The sequence below is a fragment of the Solanum verrucosum genome, unplaced genomic scaffold (genome assembly GCF_900185275.1).
Source record: "Solanum verrucosum unplaced genomic scaffold, falcon-dt-bn FXZP01000012.1, whole genome shotgun sequence".
Taxonomy (NCBI): domain Eukaryota; kingdom Viridiplantae; phylum Streptophyta; class Magnoliopsida; order Solanales; family Solanaceae; genus Solanum; species Solanum verrucosum.
In genome coordinates, this window is record NW_026020063.1 from 4,516,321 (window position 1) to 4,524,256 (window position 7,936).

The following is a 7,936-nucleotide window of genomic DNA, read 5'->3' on the forward strand; positions in this document are numbered from 1 at the left end:
TTTTCAACCACACAAGTATGTAAGAATTATTTTAGATCATAAGTTTCAAAAATCTTTTTTTTTTTTCTTAAATACCTGTCAAGTCAAACGGTGTCACATAAAATAGTACATAGGAAATACCAAATATCCAAAGAAAGGAACCAAATATAAGAACTAAGTGAGTTGAATATTTGAAATTTGTAAGGATGAAGCGACCTAAATAAATCATATTATTATTAGCAAGTAGCAAAGGTTAAAAAATATATTATCTTATTTATCTTTTGACTTTGTCTGTATTCGAGTTTTTTGTTGCTTGATACTCAATATTTCGTCCATATATTGAATTTCACATTATTTATTTATTTTATGTAGGTTTTGATTTATTAACACGTATGTTAAAACTAGTTTATTTAATTGATCGAAAACGAAAGTAGAAAATAACAACAAAAATGGTTCTGTCCAGACCCACTAATATTGGATCGGCCAAAAAAGCATAAATAAAAGGGAAGATTACACAGTTGCCCCTCAGGAGCAAATTATTTAGAGTTATCTACTCTTTTATTTTCATACCCCCTAAAAAAGTACGGAGACCAACCATTCAAAGACGGATCTAGAAGGAGGCGAGGGTGTTCACCCGAATTGTGCTATGAATGGTGAGAATAATAACTAAAAGTCATGTTGTAACATAGCACGACTAGGAAGAAATTATTTTTAAAAAGTTTGACAGAGTCGTGGATTCGTTAAATGATAGTTTGAGTGAGCTGTCAATGTAAGTTGTTTGTCGCTGGAAGTCCACTGGTTTGTCTGTGTTGGTTAATCGCCAAATTTGTTATCCCTTTTAGCATTTTAGCTTCAAACGACTCTTTCGGCTCCAAACCACTGGACTTCCTATGACAAACAACTTACCTTGATGGCCCACTCAAACTGTCATTTACTTTAGTCGTGAACGAATCCACAACCACTCACCTTGAACCATTTAAATACCTTCATGTAATATATCAATATTCTAGTTCTAGCTACTAGAACTTGAATATTGATAGATATAGTTTATATATCCATACATAAAAATATTAATGGCCCTCTCAATCGATTCCTACTAGGATTGAAAATCCTGTATTTTACATATCCATACAATTGAGTTGGCCAAAATGTTCAAACATTCTGGGAATCTAACTATTACAAGCTCCAATACAAATCTGATTAGGAAGAAGAAGAACAAAAAAATTCAAACATAAACTCTCAAGAACATCTTTTAGGATCAAAGATTCAAAATGCTCTCTGGAAGCGTAAGTTAACTCTCCTGTTACTGCATTAAAATCATATGAAATAATTCTACATTAGCACTTCGTTTCATAATGACTCAACATTAATTTCAATAGAAATGGAATCGATCAGGACATGAAGTTTATGTATTTCCGATAATACTCAAAGATGAAAATTTTAACATACCTAAGTAATATGAACTTGAAGTTCATAATTTCCCAAGCTTTCTTGCTCTTCTTGAATTTTTTTTGCACTAATCTCTACACCAGAGCCATTCTTCCCTCCGCGACGGTGTATTTGGATCAATTTTAGCGTCATTATATCTCCAATACTCTCAGGAATCTCTTCCAATTAATTCAACCCATACAGCAATAGTTTCTCAAGCATTGGAAAACTATTACTACCTGCTTCCCACCTTACCAGACATCCAGATTTAATTTGTGAAACACAACATCTTCATCTAGTTTCCAATCGGTTCCATTGAATGCAGTTTTCGCTTTGAGCACCTCAAGATTGGGTAAATTTGCCAACAAGTTCATAACATCCCATGGTAATCTAGTAAGTGATAATGTCAACTTCTTGAGATTAGGAGGGAAATTATCCCCAGAGAAAATCATCACGTCAAAGGTCTCCAGCTCTGCGTGTATGAAATCGAGCTCTATGTGTAGTGTCTCTAGCTCCTCTAGAAGAATCAGAGAATAAAGAATATCATGCCAGTAAGGATAGCCAGAAGTATCTAAAATCTTTAGCTTTTTTAGATTGGGAGTTCTTCTTATGATTTCGGAAACAAAAGAAGAGTTATGGAGATGAAGTGTTTGCAAGCTATTGAGAAACAAAGGTTGTTCTAATTCAAGAGGATCAGATATATATAATGTCATATGATTTTCTACCAGAAGAGGATTACATATGTATAGTGGCCATCTAATATCCAAATGTCTTATCTCTGTCATTGTCCAGATATCCAGTGGGTGAGTCAGACTCGTCGGTTCAATACTTACAAGAATTATGGTCTCTAGGTTTCTCAATTTGGCTAGTGAAAGAGCTTTCCCAATTTTTGCAGCAACATATCTCAAATGTACAAGCTGAGGTATTACACAACAGAAATCTTTCCCGACTGATAATACGTCCAACACCTTAAGCAACTTGAACTGTGAAACAATGGAACTTGTTTGCCTTTTAAAATGATTATCTACTGTTGTAATAAAGGTGTGGGTTATACTTGTAATATCACTGATATGCCTTGTAGGATAAAATCTCGGATGTTGAAGTTTAGATGCAACGATCACTCTCCGTTGATCATATATGACTTCTAAAGACATGGGAACATTCTCATTCATGAAATGCACAGCATTTTCAGTATGAGCTTCTATTAGGCATAGTTGGCGAAGAAGATCGTGAATTTTGCACGTTCTCATCCTTCCATTAGCCCTTTGTTCACCAGCCAAAATTAGACTTCTATCAATTAACTCTTCGAGATACCCCACTGCCACAACTTCTAACCTTTTATTGCTTCTTGCCTTTACGAATTGCTCAGCAATCCATAACCTGATCAACTTGGAAACGTTAATCTCCATGTCTTCTGGAAAGCCTCCAACATACAGAAAACAAGACCTCAAATATTGGGGCAAGTAACTGTAGCTGAAAGAAAGAATTGATTGGCACCGTTCAGATACCGTACCAAGGAATGAGTTCAGATTTTCCTCAACCTTCTTCCAATTCTCATGCGTTGGGTCCATTTTTCCTAGAAGTCCAGCAACAACAACGACCGAGAGAGGTAATCCTCGACATTGTTTTACAATATGCTTCCCTGTTTCTTTTAACAGAGGAGGACATGGATTTTTTTTGAACAATTTTTCGATGAATAGATTCCGACTTGCTATGAGACGGAAAATCAGGACAACTGACATAATTAACAACATACTTATGTCGAGTGGTTAATAGAATTCGGCTTCTATTGTCATCATTTGGAAATATTCTTTGCATTTGGTCCCATGCCTCAGTACTCCAAATATCATCTATGACAATTAGAAATCTCCTACCCTTAAGACCTCTATACACAGTCTCCATTAGTTGATCATTGCTCATTTCTTGATTGCTTCTAGTAATTGAAGAGACAATTTTAAGAAGCATTTGTCTCTCATTGTATTCTTGAGAGATAGTGACCCATGCATGTTTATCAAATCGAGAACGCATAGACGAATCATCATAAAGCTTTCTGGCAAGAGTTGTCTTACCTATACCGCCCATACCAAAAATTGGTATGACAGTTAACTTGTCTGTTTGGGAAATGAGGCGATCATGTATGGTGTTGAAGTCATCCTCCATCCCAACAATAGTATTTTCCTCAACTGTACTTTTGTCTGGTGAGGAGGGAGTCGTTGCTAATTCTGCAGATTTGCCTCCTTGCTTGTTAACATCGATCACCATCACCATCATCATCTTGTAATTGCAATTTTTCTTTAAATTTAATTATCTCATTTGCTAATTTTGTTTTTCGTTCTTTTTCTTTTTGTTTAATTTCATACATTTCTTTTAATATTGTTAGCTCTTTTCTAGCTCTATTATTTTAGTGTTTTTTATTTCTTCTAATTGTTGTACTTCCTTTTTTGCTTGTTGTTTTATTTTTTCAATTTCTGTTTTCTATCTATTTCTTCATTTTCTTTTGTTATTCTTATCATAACAGTTAACCTATCTTCTAGTTTTACCGTTTCTTTTTCTAACATTAAACTTATATTGTCACCTATTTTCTTATATCTTCTTCCTAGATTAGAAAATATTATCTTTATTTTTAATCCGTCATAATTTTCATATGTTTTTTCATCTATTGCGTATTCTTCTTTATTCATTTATAAATTATGTTGTAGTTTATATTCTAAGTTATTTATTTGTATTTCTAGATGTAAAATAGTCTTTCTTTGTGCTATTATAGATTTGTGACAAATTCCTGCGAATATATTATTGTTAAGTATATTTTGCCTATGTTCTAATTCTTGTCTTTTTGCTATAATTATTTCATTAAGTTTTTGTCTATATTCGTTATTCTCGTTATTCATTGTATTTTTAAGTATTGAATATATTTATATTCTATTTTAGATATATTATCTATTAATTGATCTAATTTTTCGTTATTAGTCTTTGTGATATTAAGTTGTTTATATTCCGGGTATAATTTGTTTAATTTTCTTCTTATTTTTCTTAATTTTCTACTCGTATGTTTCTTACTGTATTTCTTATTATCCACTTTCAACAATTCTTCATAAAAGGATCTACACGCCTTTTGCCGCTTGTCCTCGTGATATGCTAGAAGGATGTTTCTTAGACTTGAATCAACTCTATCTCCCACTTTGTATACTACATTCCTGATTCTTTTTTTTACAACCTTGGAATTAAAATTCGATAAATTAATTATTGTTATAAAAAAAACATAAAACACCAACAAGATTTAGATAACTATACTAGTGAATTACATACCTTAAGAGTTTCAATATCCTTTGTAGTATCGTCAAGGAAATCTTGCAGAGCAGAGAGATTCGACATGTTGTTGTGTACAACATTGACAAACCAAAGATTGATTAGGTTTGAAGAATTGTTTCAATGTATACATAAGTGAAGAAAGAGCAGCATAAACCATTTTCTCTTTGTTTGCTGGAATAACTAAAAGATAGAACCTTGCAGATTTAATCTCTCTGCTTTGTTCTTATTAGGCTAAGTGGTTACTTTTTCTAAATGGGGAACAAAGGTGTAGTGTACTTATTACCTTTATCATTTGTTTAATTAAAAGAGATAGATGTATGAGAACACAATCCAATACACTTTACATTAAAAACAAGAAAATCAAATTGCTCAATGAAGGTATTTTTTTTCTATTTTAAAATTGTTAGTGCACTCACTTTGTATCCTTTGTTTGCCTTTTGTTCTGTTTTTATAGGATGGTGCCTATTTCATCCTTAGAAGGAGCTGTTCTAATGTTCTTTCTCTTGTATGAACTTATCGTTAATACACCAATCGAGGTCATCCATAACCTCTCACCACAATGGCGGAAAAAGAAAATGAATACTCAAAGTTTTAACGGAAAATGGCCTAAAATACCCCTCAACTATGTGAATTGGTACAATATTATCCTTCATCTACCTATTGGGCCTAAAATGCCCCTGACATAAACCTTTTGGCTCTTTTTTGCCCTTATCTTTAACGGTCTAAATGATAACCTCAATTAACAAATTCATTAATGACGTGTCACTATCCAATTGCTTACCCTAACAATTAATTAAATTAATTAAAAAAAATCACAAAATACCCATCCGCTCCACCCAAAAGCCCCACCCGTTGAAAATGGACATTTTCTTTCTTTCTTTCTTTCTTTCTTTGGGATAGTCATCATCAAACTGAGCTCTCAAACATGGAGGCACATATGGGAGATTTTGGGCTGGCTAAAGCCGTTCACGATAATTATGAATACTACAACACTGAATCAAATTTGTGGTTTGCAAGTTCATATGGTCATATTGCTTGTGACCTCCCGTACCAGTTGAGATTAAGTAGACCGTGAGGAAGAAAATCACCTACTGTACCTTTCTAGGTTCGTGAAAGAGGTCAGTGTCATAAGGTTTCAAACTCGGGATCACTCTAGACATTGTCAAGAGAATCAAGCCCGGTAAGAACAAATAAGGCAAAAGATTATTTGTTTAGTCCTTCTAGCACAAATGACCCTCGGGGATTTCTCAATTATTAAGAAGTATTTGTAGAGAATAGCAGAAGAAAAATATAATTTGGAAAGCCTTCTGCTAGCCCAAGATCGTTAATTAAGATCGGAAGATTCAACTAAAGAAGAGGAAGCTAGAAAGGAGAACTTTTTTTATGGAAGAAAATTATTTTATTTGGTTTGTTCTTAGGTTGTCTTGGGTTGTTTACAAATGCCTAATGCCACCCCTATTTATAGTTGTGTAGGGATGATTCTAGATACTAATAATCTAGACTATTCTAACCTCTTCTACAAATATCTTCCTCAAATATCTAAAACTCTAGACTCTCTAGATTTTTCCTAACTACAATTATCTAATTCTCTAGAATATCTAGACTTTTCTTAGATATAACAAATACTAAAGATGGCTCTATAAAACTCTAGAAAGTTCTACTAAATATCTATGATATTTTTTGTACTTCGAAAAAATCAACTTTAATTTTTCACACTCCCCCTTAAAGTGATTTTTTGAAAACTATCCCACACTTGTCGCGGAAGAACTCAATCAAAGTTTTGCACCATGTCTTGGTGAAGATCACAACAATTTCTTCCAAAGTCCTTTTAGTTCTTCAAATGATGAAGATTTTTCATCAGTAATTGATCTATGAGAATTATCTCCTTGTTGAGTTCTCAGATTCCCCTTTTTTCTTAGCTTCCCAACAGTTGTACTATTCGGATAAACATCTATGATGGATAAATTTGAAACTTTACGGTTCAAGATTGTGGAACCCGTTCTTTCTAACGCATCTCCATAAGCCAAGGAAATATTATTAGGATCAGTCGCTTCATTTGATTTGGTGATGAACTGATCATCAATTTCCTGCGAAGCCTCATCACTATCACAAGATCCACCACCACATTCTCTTTTTAGCTCTTTAAATTGTTTGTCATCTTTAGAGCTTCCAATAATTATGTCAAATGTCTCTCCACCTGAAATTTGGCCTTCAAGGTCAGCTTCCTCATCTATTTGATATCCATCATCTCCATTTGCTTCCAATTTTGATCTAAGCCAATGACCTACCTCGATATGGCTGACGATTGATCAGAGACTTCAACTTCCCATACATCTTCCTCAATACTTTCTCCATATAGGTCACTATCGACATATATAGCTCTAGGCACTGCTTGTTCAAAATTTATTTCCTTGATTTCTTCGATAAAAGCTACCATATCACCAGTATAAACATCTTTAATGGTTTCTTGTTTCATACTGATGACATGTGTGTTTTGCTTCTCCACATGGTTGACTGCATTATATTCTGAATCATCAATCAAGTCTTCTTCAAGGTTGATGGAAACCATAGCATTTATTGCTCCAGCCTCAGCTACTAAACAATTTTCCCAGCCTTCTTCTTCTTCAACAACTTTTTGAGCCAAATTGCTCTCTTTGGCTCGACAATATCTTTTTATATCTCCTACTTCACCACAACGATAACATCTGAGAGGCTTCTTGCCATAATAGTTAGAAGACTCTTCCTTCTTTCCAGGCAAGCTTGAACCACCTGAAGATCGAGAGTGCGACATATCTCTTGATTTTCCTTTAAAGTTTCTCTTGTCGGCTACAAGAGCATCTCCTTCTCCATCTTTGACAAACACACTAGCCAATTGCTTGGCTAGTAATTCCTGTGACGACAACAAATTTTCGAACTCCTCCAAGGATGGTTGTTGAGCCCATCCTTGAATCGACGTCACAAACAGAATATATTCAAGCTTCAAACCACGAATGGCAATTATCATCATTCGTGCTTCTGAGATAGCCTCTTCCAGATTAAACAAAGACATCTCAAAACATAAGTTCTTAATCTTCAAAAAATACTCGACGATAGAAAGGTTACCATGAGTGGTGTTAGCCAATTCTCCAATATCTGTAGCCGAGCTTCATCCTTCTTGTTGAACAAACAATCGAGGGTTGTCAATATTTCATGAGCTGATTTACACTTTATAATATGACCG

General features: G+C 34.1%; 1 pseudogene; it reads right to left on the reverse strand.

Annotated features, from left to right (window-relative positions):
- Positions 1–1,428: 1,428 nt before the first annotated feature.
- On the reverse strand, positions 1,429–4,873 carry LOC125823551 (putative late blight resistance protein homolog R1B-17; annotated as a pseudogene).
- Positions 4,874–7,936: the final 3,063 nt, after the last annotated feature.